Here is a 19,282-nt window from a genome sequence, read left to right as displayed (position 1 = left end):
ATTGGGGGAGATGCGAATGTGACAGGGTCTCCACCCAGAGCCTTTCCAGCACATAATGTGCTTGCCCACCCTACCTCTTGGCCGACTCCCTTAATTTCTGAACATTGTATTTAAAGGAAGTAAACGCATTTAAGGAAGTTAGTCTTCTGCTATGGGAGATCAGTCAATTGTCTATGGACACAACAATTTAAATTTATGTTGAAAAATGTCGTGCTGGAAAAACACAGCAGGCCAGTCAGCATCCGAGGAGCAGGAGAATCGACGTTTCGGGCATAAGCCCTTCTTCAGGAATGGGAGCGTAGGGGGATGAAGATGAGGCCTCTGCTGAGGACTGATCATTCATCCTTAGAGAGGGAGAGGTCTGGAGGGATGGTGAAAATATGGCAAGGCTGGGAGCTAGGACCTGGTGTGGGGCTGGAGTTGGTCGTGGGGCTGGAGTTGGTCGTGGGGCTGGAGTTGGTCGTGGGGGCGGAGATCGACGTGGGAGTGGCGTAGTGTGCGGTGTGGTCCTTGAGCAGGTGAGTGACATCACTGGGGGCGGAAGTGGCTGCGGCGGCAGCTCCGGGGGCGGAAGTGGCGCGCCGGGCAGAAACAGCGCTGGTCCCGGTAGCCGTGGATCCTGCGGCGGCTGCGTATCTGTCGCCGATGGTCTTCCTGGCGATCGTGGAGGTGGTTGTCTGGGCGCCGATCGCGGAGGCTGCATGGTCGGTGGTGGCTGTTGTCCGTGCGGCAGTGGGGGCGGAAGTGACGTCACCGTTCACCGCGGCGGTGGTGGCTGCAGTGGCCGCGTGGGCAATGTCGCCCCATTCCTGAAGAAGGGGTTATGCCCGAAAGTCGATTCTCCTACTCCTCAGATGCTACCTGGCCTGCTGTGTTTTTCCAACACGACATTTTTCAACTCTGGTACTCTCGCATCTGCCCAATTTAAATTTATGTCACATCTCATGGATTGTGAGGTGTGGGTCAGTTCCAGTGATCATCATTTTTAAAGTAGAAGTGGTGTCTCTAAGTCAGTATATTTTGTCTGTTCTATACCTTGCAAACACTGTTATATCACAAAGCAATGGGGAGAAGCAATGGATCAGGGTATCCACAAAGAGCGTATCACTGATTCCCTCATCCCCAGCACCTCAAATCTCACTAACCTACATTAGCTCCCAATTCAGCAATCTTGTTTAATTTTTTTTGTTTTCAGTTCCCTTCATGACCTGGCCTATCCCGATCTCTATGATCTCCTCCAACTTCACCTGAGAGCTGTGCTCTTCAAACACTGGCCTAATGATCAGTCTTGATTTTAATTGTTTCAGGTCTGGCAATTGTTGTCTTTAACTGCCCAGACTCTAAACTCTGAAATTATCAACTTTAATCCCTGAATTTCTACTGGACTTTTCACATTTTTGACTATGGTTTTGGTCATCTGCCTGAATATAACTTCATGTGGCTGAGTGTCATGCTTTATTTTATATAACACCCCCCTCGCCACCACCCCACCCTGCTATGTGTCTTGGGAGATTTTATTATATTAAAGACTTTGTGTAAATACATGTTTTTGTTGAATCACCGAAAGGGCTTTGGTTTAGCTCCCAGTGACCCATCACTCACTTTGACTTCCAGATTTAGCCTGAAAATTGAAGCAATTTTCAATACTGTCTTTAGTCCTTTTTATAATCTCCCAATCATTTCAGTGTGAATAAACTTATTTATATCAAAGTGTCAATCCGGAGTTTAGTATTCATTTAATATAATTTTATAGACATTTGTTGGATGCTTAAGTAGAAATCAACTACCTATTTAACTGAATTGAATTGAATTAGCCAGGGTATGACCTCACTGTCACTGTCACCAGCCCTGAATGGCGAGAGGATGATGTCACTGTCGCTGTCACTGGCCCTGAATGGTGAGAGGATGACGTCACTGTCACTGGCCCTGAATGATGAGAGGATTATATCACTGTCGCTGTCACCGGCTCTGAATGGTGAGAGGATGACGTCACTGTCACTGGCCCTGAATGGCGAGAGGATGATGTCACTGTCACTGGCCCTGAATGGCGAGAGGATGATGTCACTGTCACTGTCACCGGCCCTGAACAGCAAGAGGATGACCTCACTGATGGTGTCACCAGCCCTGAATGGCGAGAGGATGACCTCACCGATGCTGTCACTGGCCCTGAACAGCGAGAGGAGGACCTCACTGATGCTGTCACCAGCCCTGAACGGCGAGAGGATGATATCACTGTCAGTGTCACCAGCCCTGAATGGCGAGAGGATGACCTCACTGATGCTGTCACCAGCCCTGAACTGCGAGAGGATGATATCACTGTCAGTGTCACCAGCCCTGAACAGCAAGAGGATGATGTCACTGTCAGTGTCACCGGCCCTGAACTGCGAGAGGATGACCTCACTGATGCTGTCACCAGCCCTGAATGGCGAGGGGATGACCTCACATCCGTCTTTCTCTGTTGGCTCGTTTTCACTGCTGTGACGACCAATCTGCCACAGAAAATAATTTAAAAAGATCAAAAGGAAAGAAAAATAAAGCAAAAGAAAAGAGCAGAAGCAAAAGTGAAACAAAGAAGGAAAGCAAATGGGCAAGAGCCCTGTTTCTCTGCAGCCATCTTGCTGGGCAAAGACCAAATATTACCAATTATTAGTAAAATACTTTGTCAGTTCTAAATGTTTCCTTTAATGACCTGTACCAATGAGCAGAAAAGAAGAAAAAAACCTAGCCAACTGGTGAAAGCAAAACCTAAATATACAGTAATGAAAAATAACCAATATAACAATTTTAAATCAGCTAATCACCCGTAACTCAAATATTGATATCGGTATTAACATTATACCAAAAACCTCAGTTCATTATCACATTTTTCTTTATTAAAAGACATTTTATGAATGCTAATATTTCTGTTTAAATGCAGGCTACAGTGAGTTGAATATTACACCCCCTCATATGGGAAGATTGATTGTTGGTACAAGCATTAATTTGGGCACCATGCCATAGGCACTGCTCCTGCCTGTCTGCCCTCATCGCACTGCAATCTTACACGTAATGAGGACTACATCAGCCTGTAGGCCAGCGATTCTTTGTGTCTCTGACCACTGCAGTTTTTCCTGGGACACCAAATGCAATACCTGAACTGGAATGCATTCACAACTCTCTGTAAATTTTTGCTGTCTTAGGCAGAGCAATTACTATGCCAAGCTATGGTGTATCCAGATGCTTTCTATGCTGCATCTATAAAAATTGGTAAGAGTCATTGTGGACATGCCAAATCTCCTTAGCCTTCTGAGGAAGTAGAGGCATTGCTGTGCTTTCTTCACTGTAGCGTCAATGTGGATGGACCAGAACAGTTTGTTGATGATACTTACTCCTAGGCACTTGAAGTTCTTGACCACCTCCACCTCATCACCATTGAAACAAGCAGGGGCGTGTCCTCCACTCCACTTCCTGAAGTCAATAACCAGCTCCTTTGTTTGGCTGACATTGAGGGAGAGATTGTTGTCTTTACACCATGCCCACTAAGCTTGCCTGTATATATTGTTTGAGTTCTGACCCAATACATTGGTGTCATCAGCAAATTTATAAATGGAATTACAGCTGTATTTGAACAAACAATCAGAAATGTATGATGAGTGTAGTAAAGGGCTGAGAACACCTATCCTTACTGATTGGGGTTTGTAGTCAGGAAATCAAGGATCCCCAGTTGAGAGGGGGAAGCAGAGTCCTAGGTCTTGGAATTTGGAGAGGAGTTTGGTTGAAATTATGGTGTTGAGATGGGAGCGAAAGTCAACAAATAGGAGTCTGAAGTCAACAAATAGGACTCTTGTTATCCTGATGTTCCAGGGATGAATGTAGGACCAGGGAGATAGTGTCTACAATGGTAGGTGAATTGTAGCAGACCAAGGCAATCTGGGAGGCTGGAAGTGATGTGTGCTATTACTAACCTCTCAAAGCAGTTCATTATGATGGATGTTAGAGCCACTGGGCAGTAGTTATTAGGACACATCAGATTTTTCTTTGGCACCAGGATAATAGTAGTCTTCTTAAACCTCACATCATAGTAAGGTGAGGTTAAATTTTCAGCGAATGCTCCCTCCACTGGTCTGCACAGGATCTGAGTGCACGTCTGGGGACTCCATCTGGGCCAGTCACTTTCTGTGGGGTCATGCTCAAGAAGGCCGACCTGACGACTACGGCTGTGACTATGGATAGAGGTGCATCTGAGTCTGTCAAGGCAAGTGACATCATTTCACTGACCTTCTATTCAAAATGAACATAGAACACATTGATGGAAATGTGTTGCTGGAAAAGCGCAGCAGGTCAGGCAGCATCTAGGGAACAGGAGAATCGACATTTCGGGCATTAGCCCTTCTTCAGGAAGGGCTAATGCCCGAAACGTCGATTCTCCTGTTCCCTAGATGCTGCCTGACCTGCTGCGCTTTTCCAGCAACACATTTCCATCTCTGATCTCCAGCATCTGCAGACCTCACTTTCTCCTCATAGAACACATTGAGCTCATTGGGGAAGGATGCATTGTTGTCAGCAATTCTACTCAACTTCGCTAGTGGCCCGTTGTGTTGTGTAAGCCTTGCCGCAATCAAGCTGTGTTAGTGTGGTTAGTCTGGGACTCTAGTTTTATAGTGTATTGTCTCTTGGTGTCCCTGATGACTTTGTGAAGATCGTACCTAGATTTCCCATTTGATCAGGGCCACCTGACTTGAACACCTGAGACATGGACTTCAATAGGGAGTAGATCTTCTGGTCCATCCATGGTTTCCGGTTGAGGAACGATCAGATTAACTTCTTTAGCAGGTAGTCCTCTACACACTCACTGATGAAGTCTATTATGGTAATACTCATTGAAGTTGCCCATTAAGTTCTTGAATAAGGGCCAGTCCTCTTACTCCAAGCAGTTGTATAAGAGCTCGTCTGTTACCTCAGACCCAGCACTATATGACCTTCTATACCGGATCCTCACACTTCCGTTTCTGCCTGTACGCAAAGAGAAGGAGCACAGCCTTTTGGTCTGATTTACCAAAGTGCAGGCAGGGGATGGAGTAGTAAACATCTTCAATGGTTGCATGGTTGCGTAGCAATGTCAAGGATGTTCAGACTTCATGTGGGACAGGAGACTTGTTGATAATATTTTGGTAACACATACTTGAGGTTGGCCTGCTGGAACTCAACGGCAACAATGAATAATGCCTCAGAGTTTTCCGTCTCAGCATTGAGTTCTCCAATTTCAAGTAACTTTGCTTCCTATCCCCTGGCTTCCTTCCCAGCCCCTCCTTCTCCCTTCCACTCCTCCCTGCCACCAACTAGATTCATTCCTCCCATTGACCAAACAGGTCGTACCCTCTACCTGCCTTCACCTATCTCCATTTCGCCACCCTGCCGCAGCCTCCCCCTTTTATGTACAGCTCTCCCCACACCCACCCCAGTCCTGAAAAAGGGTTGCACCCGAAGCGTTGACTTCTCCACTTCTGATGCTCCCTGGATTGCTGTGTTCTGCCAGCCTCCTGCCAGTGTACTCAAGGCCATTTATAGCAATGTATATTTCATCACGTGTGCTCTTCACTTCCACATAGTGTGGGATGTAAATTGCTGTCAGGATAGCAGAAGTAAACTCCCACAGCAGATAGTAGGGACAGCACTTCACTGTTAGGTATTGTACATACAGGAAGCAGTAAATCGCCAGGGTCATCACATGTGAGCACCAAGAGATGCTGATCAGGAGGCAAACCCTACTGCCCTTTGCCTTAACCGAGGATGCTATTCAGTCCATCCAGTGGACTGAGAAGCCCTCACGTTGTAGGCCCCACTCAGATGTAGCAGGAGTGAGCTATTTCTCTGTAAAACAGGGCACACAGTAGTCTCGCAATTCCCATTGTAGGTCAGGTCATGTTGCTGGGAAAAGACAGCAATCAAATGGCCAGCAGCTCCTGGAGGCAGGATTTACTCCCTTTTTGGGGAAGAATGTTTGTCGACTAAATTGCACCAAGGAAAACTGGCACATTACAATTTAGAGTTGAAAAGTGTGGTGCTGGAATTGCACCGCAAGTCTGGCAGCATCCGAGGATCAGGAGCAGAAGAGTTCACATTTTGGGCATAAGACCTTCAACCTGCTACTTAGATGCTGCTTGATCTGCTTTGCTTTTCCAGCGCCACACTTTTTGACTCTAATTCTCCAGCATCCAGCATCATTTCTCAAACTTACAATTTACACTGGGTGAAATGAGGATCCTAGTGCAGTGTAGAAAAATTCCACCCAGTGAAACTGCATCTTGCTCATTGTTATTTTGTAAGAGAATTCCTTCCAGAAGTTGACAGGACTAATGCATTTTGCAAATAGATTTGGGACTTGTTTGTTCATTTCATCTTTTGTTTCAATGTCATATTTTGAATTTGAAGTTACCAGCAGAAAGATAAACAGTTGAAGGATGAAGTGATAGGCATGTGCCAAATCCAAAATCTTGACTATGATCTCTGAAGCAATTTTCCTAATTTTTAATGTGCTGCTTTGGGGAGAAAAAGAAACATGGTTGTGACAAATGTATTTACCCCAACTACCATCTCATTTCCACCTTTTCCCCAGGGTTCAGACACATCTCCTGGCAGACCACTCTTAAACCGATATTACAGTAAGCACAGAACTAGCCTTTCAGATACAGAGGATGGGAGACAGAGGATGGTGGTGGAGGGTTGCTTTTCAGACTGTGCCCCAAGGATTGATGCTGGGGCCACTGCTTTTTGTCATTGATATAAATTATTTGAATGTGAATATAGGAGGTATGGTTAGTAAGTTGGCGAATGACACCAAAATTGGAGGTGTAGTGGACAGCAAAGAATTTTTACCTCAGAGTATAATAGGACCTTGATCAGACAGGCCAATGGGCGGAGGATTGGCAGATGGAGTTTAATTTAGACAAATGTGAGGTGCTGCATTTTCAAAAGGCAAATCAGGAAAGCATTTGTTCGCTTAATGGCAAGGTCCTGGGGAGTGTTGCTGAACAAAGAGACCTTGGAGTGCAGGTTCATAGTTCCTTAAAATTAGAGTTGCTGGTAGACGTGATAATGAAGAAGGCCATTTGGTGTGCTTGCCTTTATTGGTCAGTGCATTGAGTCGAGTAGTTGGGAGGTCATGTTGCAGCTGTACAAGACATTGTTAGGCTACTTTTAGAATACTATGTTCAATTCTAGTCTCCCTATAGGAATGATGTTATGAAACTTGAATGGGTTCAGAAAAGATTTAGAAGGATGTTGCCAGGGTTGGAGGATTTGAGCTATAGGGAGAGGCTGAGTAGGCTAGGGTTTGTTTTCCCTGGAGCGTCGGAGGCTGAGGCATGACCCTATAGAAGTTTATAAAATCATAAGAGGCATAGATAGGGTGAATAGCCAAGGTCTTTTCACCAGGGTAGCGGAGTCCAAAACTAGAGGGCATAGGTTCAAGGTGAGAGGTGAAAGATTTAAAAGGGACCTAAGGGGTAACCTTTTCACACATAGACTGATACTTATATGGAATGAGCTGCCAGAGGAAGCAGTGGAGGCTGGTATTTTTACAACATTTAAAAGCCATCTAGATGGGTATATGAAATATCCCTCTATTTTAGAGGGTTATGGGTCAAATGCTGTCAAATGGGACTAGGTTAATTTTGGATATCTAGCCAGCATGGACGAGTTGGACTGAAGGTTTGTTTTCCATGCTGTACAGTTCTGTCTCTATAATTGGAAAATCAGTCTGTCCTCTCCAGACTGGCTTTGGGAGGGAAAGAATTCCAAGAAAAGTATTAAAAACTTTGTTTTTAATGTGTTTTTTTATTAAACCATTATGTTCAGCCAGAAAGCAATTATGTGTTGAATAAAGTCACAAAAATACCAAATTAAATGGTGTCATTTCCTCCAGTTTGTGTTTGCTACCAGTTCCTGATAATGTTGACAGTGTTGCATTCACCATAGCAACAATGTCTGAGAGCCAGCTCATCATCCATCAAAAAAACAAGCAGTTTATTTCATTATTTAGAAAAAAATTATGGAACAAAACATGGAAAATAAACATCACAAACATTCCTTAAACATGGAATTATTGCAAAAGAAATGAATTTAGCTTGTTGCGTTAAACCTTTTCCTACAAACATATGCTCAGCTTCTCCAGCCTGCTCCTCTATTCAATATGATCATTGCTGTTCTAATTACGCCATTTTCCCGTCTACTCTCGGTAACGTTTTACCCCTGACTTATCAAGACTCCATTCACCTCTGCCTTAAAAATGTTTAAATACCTGGCTTCTACTGCCATTTGGGGAAGATTGACCCAAATGACTCATGAACCTTTCAAAGAAAATAAATTCTCCTTTTCTCTGCCTTAAATGGACAACCACTTATTTTAAAACAGTGACTGTTAGTTCCAGGTTATTGCAGAAGTGCATAATTTCCACCTGCATCCTCTCATAAACCCTGAGAATCTTATATTTTTCAGTCAAATCACTTCTTACTCTTCTAAACTCCAACAGATACAAGCCTAGCATTAAAGTTTTCTTCATAATTCAAACTAGCCATTCCAGGTTTTAGTCCAGTAAACCTCCTCTGAACTATTCCCAATGTGTTTACATCCTTCCTCAAATAAGAATATCAGCACTGTGCACATTACTTCTGATGTAAGTTAGTTGACTAAATAGCTAGGGTATGGTTCAGAATATTGCCAATAGGACAGGTTCAATTCTACTTTTATTGAGGTAGATTTGGGATCTGCCTCTTTACACAGTTCCTTATATTGTAAAGCAATACCAAATTATTACTAAGGAAAAACAGAATAGAAGCATTGGCAGACCATGAACGAAGAACAACCTTTTGGCAAATCACGCAGGGATGTTTCTTATATTTGAAAGAAAATTTGACATCAATTGTTTAAGATATAGCACAGTAAACAGGACCATTGGAACTGTTAAGAATGAAGATAGGTTTGGATTAAAATATTAGTTTGAAGTGTTCCCAAATTTGGTTTACACCACTTCAAATCCCAACAATCTTCCTTTGTATAAGTACTAATGCCTGCCTAGGTGATACTAACAGTTCATGCCATGGCCTGTCAGGAATCCTCAGTACATAATTCATGATCTTCTGTGAATTGTTTTTTAGGGACATAAAATCAGACACTATGTACTCAATTTTTCCTCAAATCCATGGTACTAAGAGTACTACCTGACATATGATTTCTTACTTTTCTTCATTCATTCACACTATGTGGGTGTCACTGACTAGATCAGCTTATGTTGCCTATTCCTAAATGCCCTTGCAAAGATGATATTGAAATGCCTTCTTGAAAAGCTGCAGTCAATGTGATATATGCATACTCATAGTACCTTTAGGAAAGGAGTTCCAGGATTTGACAGTAGATGAATGCGATATAGATTGAACTCAAGTTGGTGAGTGGCTTGGAAAGGAACTTGCAGATAGTGGTGTTCCCATGCAGCTGCTAGCCTTTGTCCTTCCTAGTGGTAAAGGTCACAGGTTTGCAAGATGCTGGCAGTGGAGCCTTTAACACAGCGTATCTTTACGATGCTACACACCGCTGCTACTGAATGTTGTGATAGGAATGATGTGATTCAAATGAAGTGAGCTGCTTTGTCCTGGATGGTGTCAAGCTTCTTGAGTGTTGTTGGACCTGCACTCATTCAGGCAAGGGGGAATATTCCACCACACTTCTGACTTGTGCATTGTAGATGGTGGACAGGCTTGGGTAGTCAGGAGGTGGGCTACTCACTGCTTTTGTAGCCACTGCATATTTTTGGCCCCTGAAGTTCAGTTTCCTATCAATGGCAATGCCTACAATGCTGATTGTAGAGGATTCTACTATAGTAATGCCATTGAATGTAAAGAAATGATAGTTAGATTCTCTTTTGTTGGAGATAGTCATTTCCCTGCCACTGTGTGGCATAGATATAACTTGCCATTTATCAAAGTGAGTCTGAATATTGTTCAGATCTTGCTGCATTTTGGCAAAGGCTACTTTCATATCTGAAGAGCCATGAATGGAGCTGAAATTTGTACAATCGGTTGCGATTATCCCCATTTCTGCCCTGATAATGATGATGAGGGTCACCGTTTTATTCTTTGCTAGCCATGACAAGACACTCAACACAATGGAAATAAAAGCAATTTGGAGCATTGAGAATGGGTGGAAGGGAGTTCCTACATGGAGACACCAACATATGGATGTTTATTTTTGATATCAGGTATAATAATACTGACTTATTATCAAATTTAAGATGCTACCCTCAAGAATAATTTGTACTGATACTGATCCTGCACCACTAAAAAAAGACATGCTTTACCACCAACACAGACAATTTTAAAGTGTGCCATTCTACATGAAGTACAGAATTACTGAATTTAATATTGAAATGCAACTTTGAGGTGATATTTTTCAGAAAATATGCACAATTACATAGATTACAGGATCTCTGGCCTTTTCAGATCTCAGGGACAGCATATTACTTCTGACTCAAAAGTTAGTGGGTTCAGTTTCTCCTTCATAAGCTTAAATAATACAAGGCTGACACTTCAGTGCAGTACTGAAGAAATGCTGCACAGTTTGTCTGGAGTGGCTATGTTAAGTTCCAATTGGTGCTTGCAGGGCATTACTGTAAAGTAAAGGTATAGCTGGACTCTCTGGGTATTTTTTAAAACAGTTGTTGACATCAAATGAACTATCAATATTATAACTATATACATGATCTAAGCTACTTAGATCTTTCACTGGAGTGTTGACATCATCCTGTCTATCATCATGTGGTCATGTCATTACCAATGACATACATGTTCAGGAGTTAAGCCTTTAATATTGCATGTGCTGGCTTTCAAAATTTTAAAACAAGGCAACATTTGCCTTTATGTAAGGTTCCCTTGACATTAATTTGCAGAAGAATAGGGGACTTGGTGTCTTAGCCAAAGATACCCTTCAACTAATACCATGAACACAACTAAACACATCATTATTACATTGCTGTTTATGGGAGCATACTGTGCATAAATTGGCTTCTGAGTTTGTCTCCATTATAATAATAACTATGTGGCAAAAGTACTTCATTGTTCTGAACTCTGTTTTACTGGTCCCAGCCTATTGGTCAGCACATCAGCGCATCTGCCCTGCTGCCTGTCTGAAAATGTTAACAGGGACCCAGCAGCGTCTATGGCTAGCATCTATTTCAGTAAAGGAAAGCTGCAATCATTACACTGTTGACAAGCTCTAGCTCTAAAGAGGAAGATAGTAAACGAAAGAATAACCAAGAAAGAGAGCTCCCAGGTTCTCTATCGTTGTACTGGAGGCCTCAGACAGAAAGCTGGCGGGAAAAGGAATGCCAAATCTTCATTCGAGACCAGGAGGACTGAAAGGAATATATTAGAAGGAATGTGAGTGAGTTGTTAGGAGGTCAATTCCCACAATCTGATCCTGAGGCATTGGCTGAAGTGCCAAAAGAATCCAATGATGTCACACACTAGTAAAAGCTGGTGAAAGAACAAAGAAAGATTTAAAAATTAGTCACTTGTTTTGTGAGTTGCCCCACTTTGTGGAATCTTGTGTGTCTGTGGGACCTTGCAATGATGTACGTCTACATACAGTGACTACTTTTCCAAATTAAATAATTGTTCATTGCTTTGGAAAATCCAGAGGATGTGAAAGATGTTTCAAATTAGCGATTTGCAGTAGGTGTTCGTGGTTGAAATGCGATATTGGCAAAGTGATTTCTGGCTGTTCCTCTTCTAGTGCAATATACAACACTTCATTTGCATATAATCAGTGTTTCTGATAGATAATGTGGTGCCGAGTGCCACAGCAGTCAACAATTCAATTGATTGAAAGGTTATTTGTCACTGTTAAAAATGTAGCTGTTTGCAAAGTAGAAGATAAATGCATTGAACAGAGGAGTCCCTGAAGTGCAACCAGAGCAACTTCTGAAAATTAGGTTTGTTTATTCTGCAATTGTATGTCGTCTTTCATTAGAATTAAGGACCAGAATAGCCAGAATGGAAGTCCAGAAACAGTCAATAGTATCACATACATACAGTGAATCTGGAAGAAGGTGTGCATGTGACTTGACAAGTTCCTACACATATTACTCAATTTTAAAATGTTGCCTTATCAGTTAATAGCATTTCATCTTTGCCAGGACGCTATGTATTGATATTATGACAAGGTGTTTTGTTGTAGTGGTATTAGGGAGTTAGTTAGAACACCTGTAAATACAGCGTTGCCTCCAAGACGCCAAGGTCAGGAACATGAAGAGGGTTGTTGGGAAAAATTAGGGAATATACCAACTAGAAGCACAATAATTGTTCTTATGAAATGGAGAAATTAGATTGAAATTCAATCAGTGGGGAATTTTCTCCCTGATAACGTTGACTTCAATTTTGTTCAGGCTCCTTGTTACCCTACTCAATGAAGTGTTGTCTTGATGTTAAATGTTAAATTCTCACCTCATGTTAGAGTTCAGCTCCTTCGTTCATGTTTGGATCAAAGCTGTAATGAGTTCAGATGTTGAACCATCCCGGTAAGCTCAGCATCAGTGATCACTGTATTGCTGTATATGTACTACTCAATTACACTGTCCATAATACCTTCCATCAAATGCTGATAATTGAGAATATACAGGTGAAGCGGCAACTGGCTGGGTTGGATTTGTCTTGCATTTTGTGTCCAGTACATACCTGGGCAATTTTATACATTGTCTGGTAAATCCCACTGTTGGAACTATACTGGAAGAACAGCTTGGCATGGCCAGTTCTGGCTCATAGAGTCAGAGAGTTATACAGCACAGAAACAGACCTTTCAGACCAAGTCATCCAAGCCAACCAAACATCCCAATCTGACCTAGTCCTATTTGCCAGCATTTTGTCTATATCCTTCTAAACACTTCCTATTCATATACCCATCCAGATGCCTTTTAAATGTTGTAATTGTACCTGCCTCCACCACTTCCTTTGGCAGCTCATTCCATACATGCACCACCCTCTGCATGAAAAGGTTACCCCTCAGGTGCTTTTTAGACTTCTCCCTCTCACCTTAAACCTATGCCCTCTAGTTTTGAACTCCCCCACCTACGAAAAAGACCTTGGCTATTCACCCTATCCATGCCCATTCATGATTTCATAAACTTCTATAAGGTCACCCATCAGTCTCCGACGCTTCAGGGATAAAAGCCCCAGTTTAGTCAACCTCTCCCTATATCTCAAACAGGCAACATTATGTTAAGATAGTCCAGAAGTTTGACAAAACGGACTATATCCATCCAGATGCCTTTTCTTAGTCTTTTCTATATCCTCACGTGTTTAACAATATCCTTCGTACAGAAGGGTGATCAGAATTGTACACGGTATTGCAAAAGACAGAAGTATTCAGTACTAATGCTGAAGTGTTGTCAGAACCCATAGCCTTTGCAATATTTAGTGCCTTCAATTATTTCTTGCTATTACTGAAATGAATAAAAATTGATTGAAAGCCAGCATCTGTGATTCAGGGAACTTCAGGAGGAAGCTGAGATAGATTATCCACTGAACAATTCTGACTGAAATGGCTGCAGAAGCTGACTAGCTCCCAAATTTCCACTGACAGCCAAACTGCTTCAGAAGGTTAGCCTAGTCCATTTTGTCAAACTTCTGGACTATCTTAACATAATGTTCCATCAAAGCACAACACAAGCTCAAAGACAACACCTGATTTTCCTCTTAATCATTTTACAGACTCCAATATTAAACTTCACAACTTTAGAGCATGATATCTATCATCCATTTTACTTCCAATCCACCCTCACCATGTCTTGGTTAGGTCTTGTTGATTTTGCTCTCAGTAGAGTGGACCCATTTTCTCATTTTATACAGATATCATTTATACCTATTCTACATCCCTACCATTCCTTTACCACCAGTAGCACTCCTTCGTCTTTTGCGCTGGGCACCTTAAAAATCTATTCCACTTGCTCCTCCTCCCCTCTATTGATAGCATAAAAAACATTATTTTCCAGCCCTTTTCAGTTCTAAAGAAGAGCCGTGTTGGACTCAAAACTGTAATGCTCTTTTCCTTTCTCCACGGATGCTGCCATACTTGCTGGGTTTCTCCAGCATTTTCTGCTTTCATTTTGTACTTTCAGTATCTGCAGCATTTAGCTGTTATTTTCATGCTGAGATTGAGTGGATAAATGTACACAAGACGGGAGTTGGGTGCCAGACTCCTGGATTGTTACTCTAGTGCACTGTGATTGTGAGGAAGCAGCTGCCCACAGTTCCTTCTTCCTCAGGCCATGTGCATACCCAGATGGAGAGCCACTGCTTGCAAAGGCATGTGCATACAAACCTTGGTGGGAATGGGAGTGCAGCTGTAGGCATTCATGCCTGCACCTGTGTACTGAGAGGAGGCTGCTAGTCCCCGAAATCATCCAGTTCAAAAGAGTACAAATTAAAATGAATATATTCTCTCAAATCCTCTGCCTAACCTTGTACTATCCATTTAATAGCAAGGTTTGGTTAGGTGTCTGTGTACAGGGACTCAAAACTGTTTCTTATTGAAAATCAAGCAGGACACAGTTTGAGGAAGTCCCCAGGTTATGCAATCTGTGAAGATCTGATATAATGGGACTCTATCCCTTTTATTTTGCTGTCATCCTTTAAGTGTGAATAAGCACAAGATAGAGAAAACACAAGCCCAAGTAATTGTGTGGTCAGATTGCAGCTAATATTGTGGAGTTATTCATGAAAAATCCCATCAACAAGTTTGACAACATTGAAATGGAAATGATCACACTGACAATTAGAGAGTGTCTGCAGTTACACTGGCTGATCACAGTTTCACTATCACTGTACAAGAAGTCACACCCTAAGGACTTGTGCTAAGACTATCCACTATAAGTTGTAAGACCAACTTATGACAGAATATGACAGAAAGGCAGAAAAGTGCAATTATTTAAAGTTTAATAGAATGCATGAAATTACCACTAAAAGGAATTTTAACCATAAGATTTATCCGTCAATCTATGGTTATGTCATGTCCCACAGGCAGAGCAGACCCACCAGAGATGATAGCACAGTGCCATGTAATCAGGACGGATTTGCTATGTGAGTCCTCAGCATTGACTGCATGCTGCATGAATTCCCATGGCATCAGACCAAACATAGGAAAATAACCCTCTTCCTGATTACCACCTTCTCTCATGCCACCTTATTGCTCCACCCCAGCTGGTGAATCAGTGTTCCTCCATGTTGAACATCAGATGGAAGAATGACTGAGAATAGCAAGGGCAGTGAGTGTATTCTCAGTGAGGGAATTCAATGTCCAACACCAAGAATAGCTAGATACGGCTATCGCTGATCAAGCTTGCTGAGTCCTAAAGGACAAATCTGCTCGTCTGGGTCTGCATCTGGTGCTGAAGGAACCAACATGCGTGAAAAGCCTGCTTCAACTCATCCTCACCAGTCTACTGAACACTTAGAAAAACAAAGCTTAATTCACCAGTGTCAGCATAATTTCATGAAGGGCATGTTTGACAAACTTGATGGAGTGCTTTGAGGTTATAACGAGCAAGGTAGATAATGTGAATCTAGTAGATGTGATATATCTAGCTTTCCAGAAGGGGCATTTGACAAGGTGCCGCATAAAAGACTGATCCAGCAGGTTAGATCCCAAGTCTTAAGGGTAGATATTGGTTTGGATAGAGGATTGGCTGATTGTCAGAAAGCAGAGGGTCAGGATAAATGGGTCCCTCTCTGCATGGCGAATTGTAACTAGTGCGGTGATGCAGGGTTCAGTTCTCAGACCTCAACTATTGACAATCTCTATAATTGATCTGCAAGAGTTGTAGAGTTTAACATAGCAAAGTTCACAGCTGATACTAAAGTAGGTAGAAAGCAGGGTGAGGAGATAAAGAGTTTACAGATGGATATTGATAGACCTGGAGAATGGGCCAGAAGTTGGCAGATGGGGTTTAATGTGGATAAGTGAGAGATTGTCCATTTTGGCTGGAAAAATAAAAGGGCAAATTATTATTTAAATGGGAAGCAGATTCAAAGTGCATCAGTGCAGAGGTATCTGGGCATTTTGTGCATAAATCACAAAAAGTGAGTATGCAGCATATAATAATAAAGGTAAATGGAATCCTGGCATTTACTGTAAAAGAACCGAATTGTAAGAGAAGTGTTTTTACAATTATATAAGGCATCAATGAGACCACACCTGGAATATTGTGTCCACTTTTGGGTATCCATATATGAGAAATGATATGATGGCACTGGAGACAGTTCAGAGGAGGTTCACCAGATTGATTCCAGGGATGAAAGGGCTGTTGTACAAGAAGCAGTGGAATAGCTTAGGCCTATTCTCACTGGAGTTAAGAAGAATGGGTGGGGGGGGACCTGATTGAGGGATATAAAATGCTAAAGGAGATTGATAAGGTGGACGCTGAACAGATATTCCCCTTGTGGGGGAGTCTTCAACAAGAGGTCAAAGATATAGTATGAGAAGAAGTAGGTTCAGAACTGAGATGAAAACAAACTCTGTCTTTCAGAGAGTTGTGAATCTGTGGAACGCACTGTCACAGAGTGCAGTGGAAGCAGAATCAATCAACAGATTCAAGAAAAAAAATAGATATGTTTCAGATGAAAAGTGGGAGAAAGGGCTATGGGGAGCCGGCAGGAAAGTGGAGTTGAGACCAGGATAAAATCAGCCATGATCATGTTAAATGGCAGAACGGGCTCAATGGGCTGAATTGCCCGCTCTGAATTCTTATGCTCCTATATTCTAATGTATAGCATTACCACCTTGCTAAATGGATTAGATAGAAAACAGATTTGTAAGGTCAAAACTGGGCCCCCATGAAGCATTGTGGACAATTAACAGCAGCAAATTTATATTCAATAACAATCTGTAATCTCAGGGACTGGAATATCCATCACTCTAATATTTACATTGAACTGGGAGACCACGCTTCATGCAATCAGAAGAATGGGAGAGTGTGTCAGGAGTACCATTTTCCAAACCACAAAAGCAACCTGCCAACCTGATCAAGCAACAACATAGGATTTCCTGCATGCTGACAGCAAAGGAATCATGCTCTAGACAGAGCTAAGCTATTCATCAACTGGCAGATCAGATGAAATTTCTGAAGTTGTGATTGATAGTGCTCAATGAGAGAGATCTTACCATGTCTGTGTAAAGTAAAGGCTGAGCAATTTGCAGACATCATCATCCAAAATCCATGACACCCTCCTCCCACACTTCCCAGCATCACAGATGCCAGCCATCAGCCATTTCCACTCACTATGCATGATATGAAATTTCACATACAGAAATGCTACAAGCCATACCAACATGCTGGTGGTAATAGGGAAGTCCTGTGCTCTGGGGTGGACTAACTCAGCAAGAACATGCAGACCAATGCATAGTTTTGGTTCTGCCATAACCCCACAGATCCAGACAACATTACAGCTTTGTTTCAAATATGTAGTAGACAGGCAGGAGGCTGGCAGAATACAGCAGGCCAGGTAGAATTCGGAGGTGGAGAAGTTGACGTTTCAGATGTGACCCTTCTTCAGGACTGGGAGTGGGTGTAGGGGTAAATGCAGATAAAGGGGATGGCAGGGTCCGGGTGTTGAAGTGGGGATAGGTGCACACAGGTAGAGGGTACGACCTAGTTGGTCAATGGGAGGAATGAATCCGGTTGGTGGCAGAGAGCAGTGGAAGGGACAGTGAGGAGGTGGGATGAGAGTCAGGGAATGGGAAGGGAGGTTAACATTGAGTTCTCCAATCGCAAATAACCACCCTTTCCATCCCCAACTCTCATCCGAGCACACCCCTTCCCTTCTACTGTTCCCTGCCACCAACCGATTCATTCCTCCCATTGACCAACCAGGGTCATACCCTCTACCTGTCTCCACCTGTCCCTGCTACCCCTTTATCTGAAGATCCCCCCACACCCACCCCCAGTCCTGAAGAAGGGTTACACCCAAAACATTGACTTCTCCACCTCTTGATGCTGCCTGGCTTGCTGTGTTCTCCCAGCCACCTGCCTGTCTACTTTGGATTCCAACATCTGCAGTTTTTTTTGTCTCAATCCAAGTTTGTTGCAAATATGGACAAGAGAGCTGAATTCCAGAGATGTGGTAAGACTGACCACCTTAAACATCAAGGTAGCTTTTGACTGAGTGTGGCATCACAGACCCCTAGAAAATTTGATAAAACTGCAATGAGGGGAAAATCTTTCTGCTGGTTAGAGCCATACCTACCTCAAAGGAGAATGGCTTCCACAACCACAACCAATCACCTCCGTCCTTGGACATATTGCAGGAGTTCCTCAATAAAGTATCTAGGCTCAACCATCTTCAGTTGCTTTTTTAATTATCTTCACTCCATCATATGGTAAGAATATTTAGATCACACATCAATCAATACACACTGACTACATGCATGTTTGGGCTAAGAAGTGTAAAGTGATTTTTTTTTTACTGCATAAGTGCCAGGCATTGATCATCTCCCCTTAACATTCAATGGCATTACCATACTTTAATTTCTCTACTAAAACTTGGGGGTTACCATTGACCTGAAACTGAACTGGACCTGACATATTATATAATACATATACTGTACTTATAAGAGTTGCTCAGAGGCTGGGAATTCTGTGGTTAGTGACTCACCTCCTCACTCTCCAAAGTCTTTCAACCATCCACAAGGCATAAGTTTGCAGTGTGATGACATGCTCTTCAGTTGCCTGGATGAGTGCAGCTCCAGAAACACTCAGAAAATGCAATACCATCCAAAGCACTCCATCTACTCATTTCAATGTTCTCACCCTGCACCACTGGTGCAAAGCAAAAGCAGTGAGGGCCATATGCAAGATACACAGCAGCAATTTGTCAGGTTCCCTTCAACAATACTTCCCACAAATTCTATCACCTAGAAGGACAATGGCAACAGATCCATAGAAACACCATGATCTGTACATTTCCCTGCAAGACCTGAACCATCCTGATTTGGAACTTATATTGTCATTCAACCACTGTCACCAGGTCTTCCTGACAGGTATATTCACACCAAAAAGGGTGCAGGGATTCAAGAAGGTGGTTCACCACAAACCTTTCTCCAAGCCAATTAGAGGGGAGCAACAAACATTGGCCTCAATACTCAGTCTGATCCCAAAAATAGTACAGCAATTATCTAAAAAGCAAACTACTGCAAATGCCAGAAATCTAAAATTATAAAAAGGGAATGGTGGAAATATTCAGTAAGTCTGGGTGAATCAGTG

The 19,282-nt window shown here is 42.5% G+C and overlaps 1 protein-coding gene across 1 annotated transcript in view; it reads left to right on the top strand.

Moving 5' to 3' along the window:
* Window positions 1-19,282, top strand: part of gabrb1 (gamma-aminobutyric acid type A receptor subunit beta1) — a 286,470-nt gene that overhangs the window by 216,801 nt on the left and 50,387 nt on the right. The window lies entirely within an intron of this gene.

This window comes from Chiloscyllium plagiosum, chromosome 1 (assembly GCF_004010195.1).
Source record: "Chiloscyllium plagiosum isolate BGI_BamShark_2017 chromosome 1, ASM401019v2, whole genome shotgun sequence".
Lineage (NCBI taxonomy): Eukaryota > Metazoa > Chordata > Chondrichthyes > Orectolobiformes > Hemiscylliidae > Chiloscyllium > Chiloscyllium plagiosum.
The sequence above is the reverse complement of the archived record's forward strand: the minus strand, read 5'-3'. Positions and strand labels throughout refer to the sequence as shown.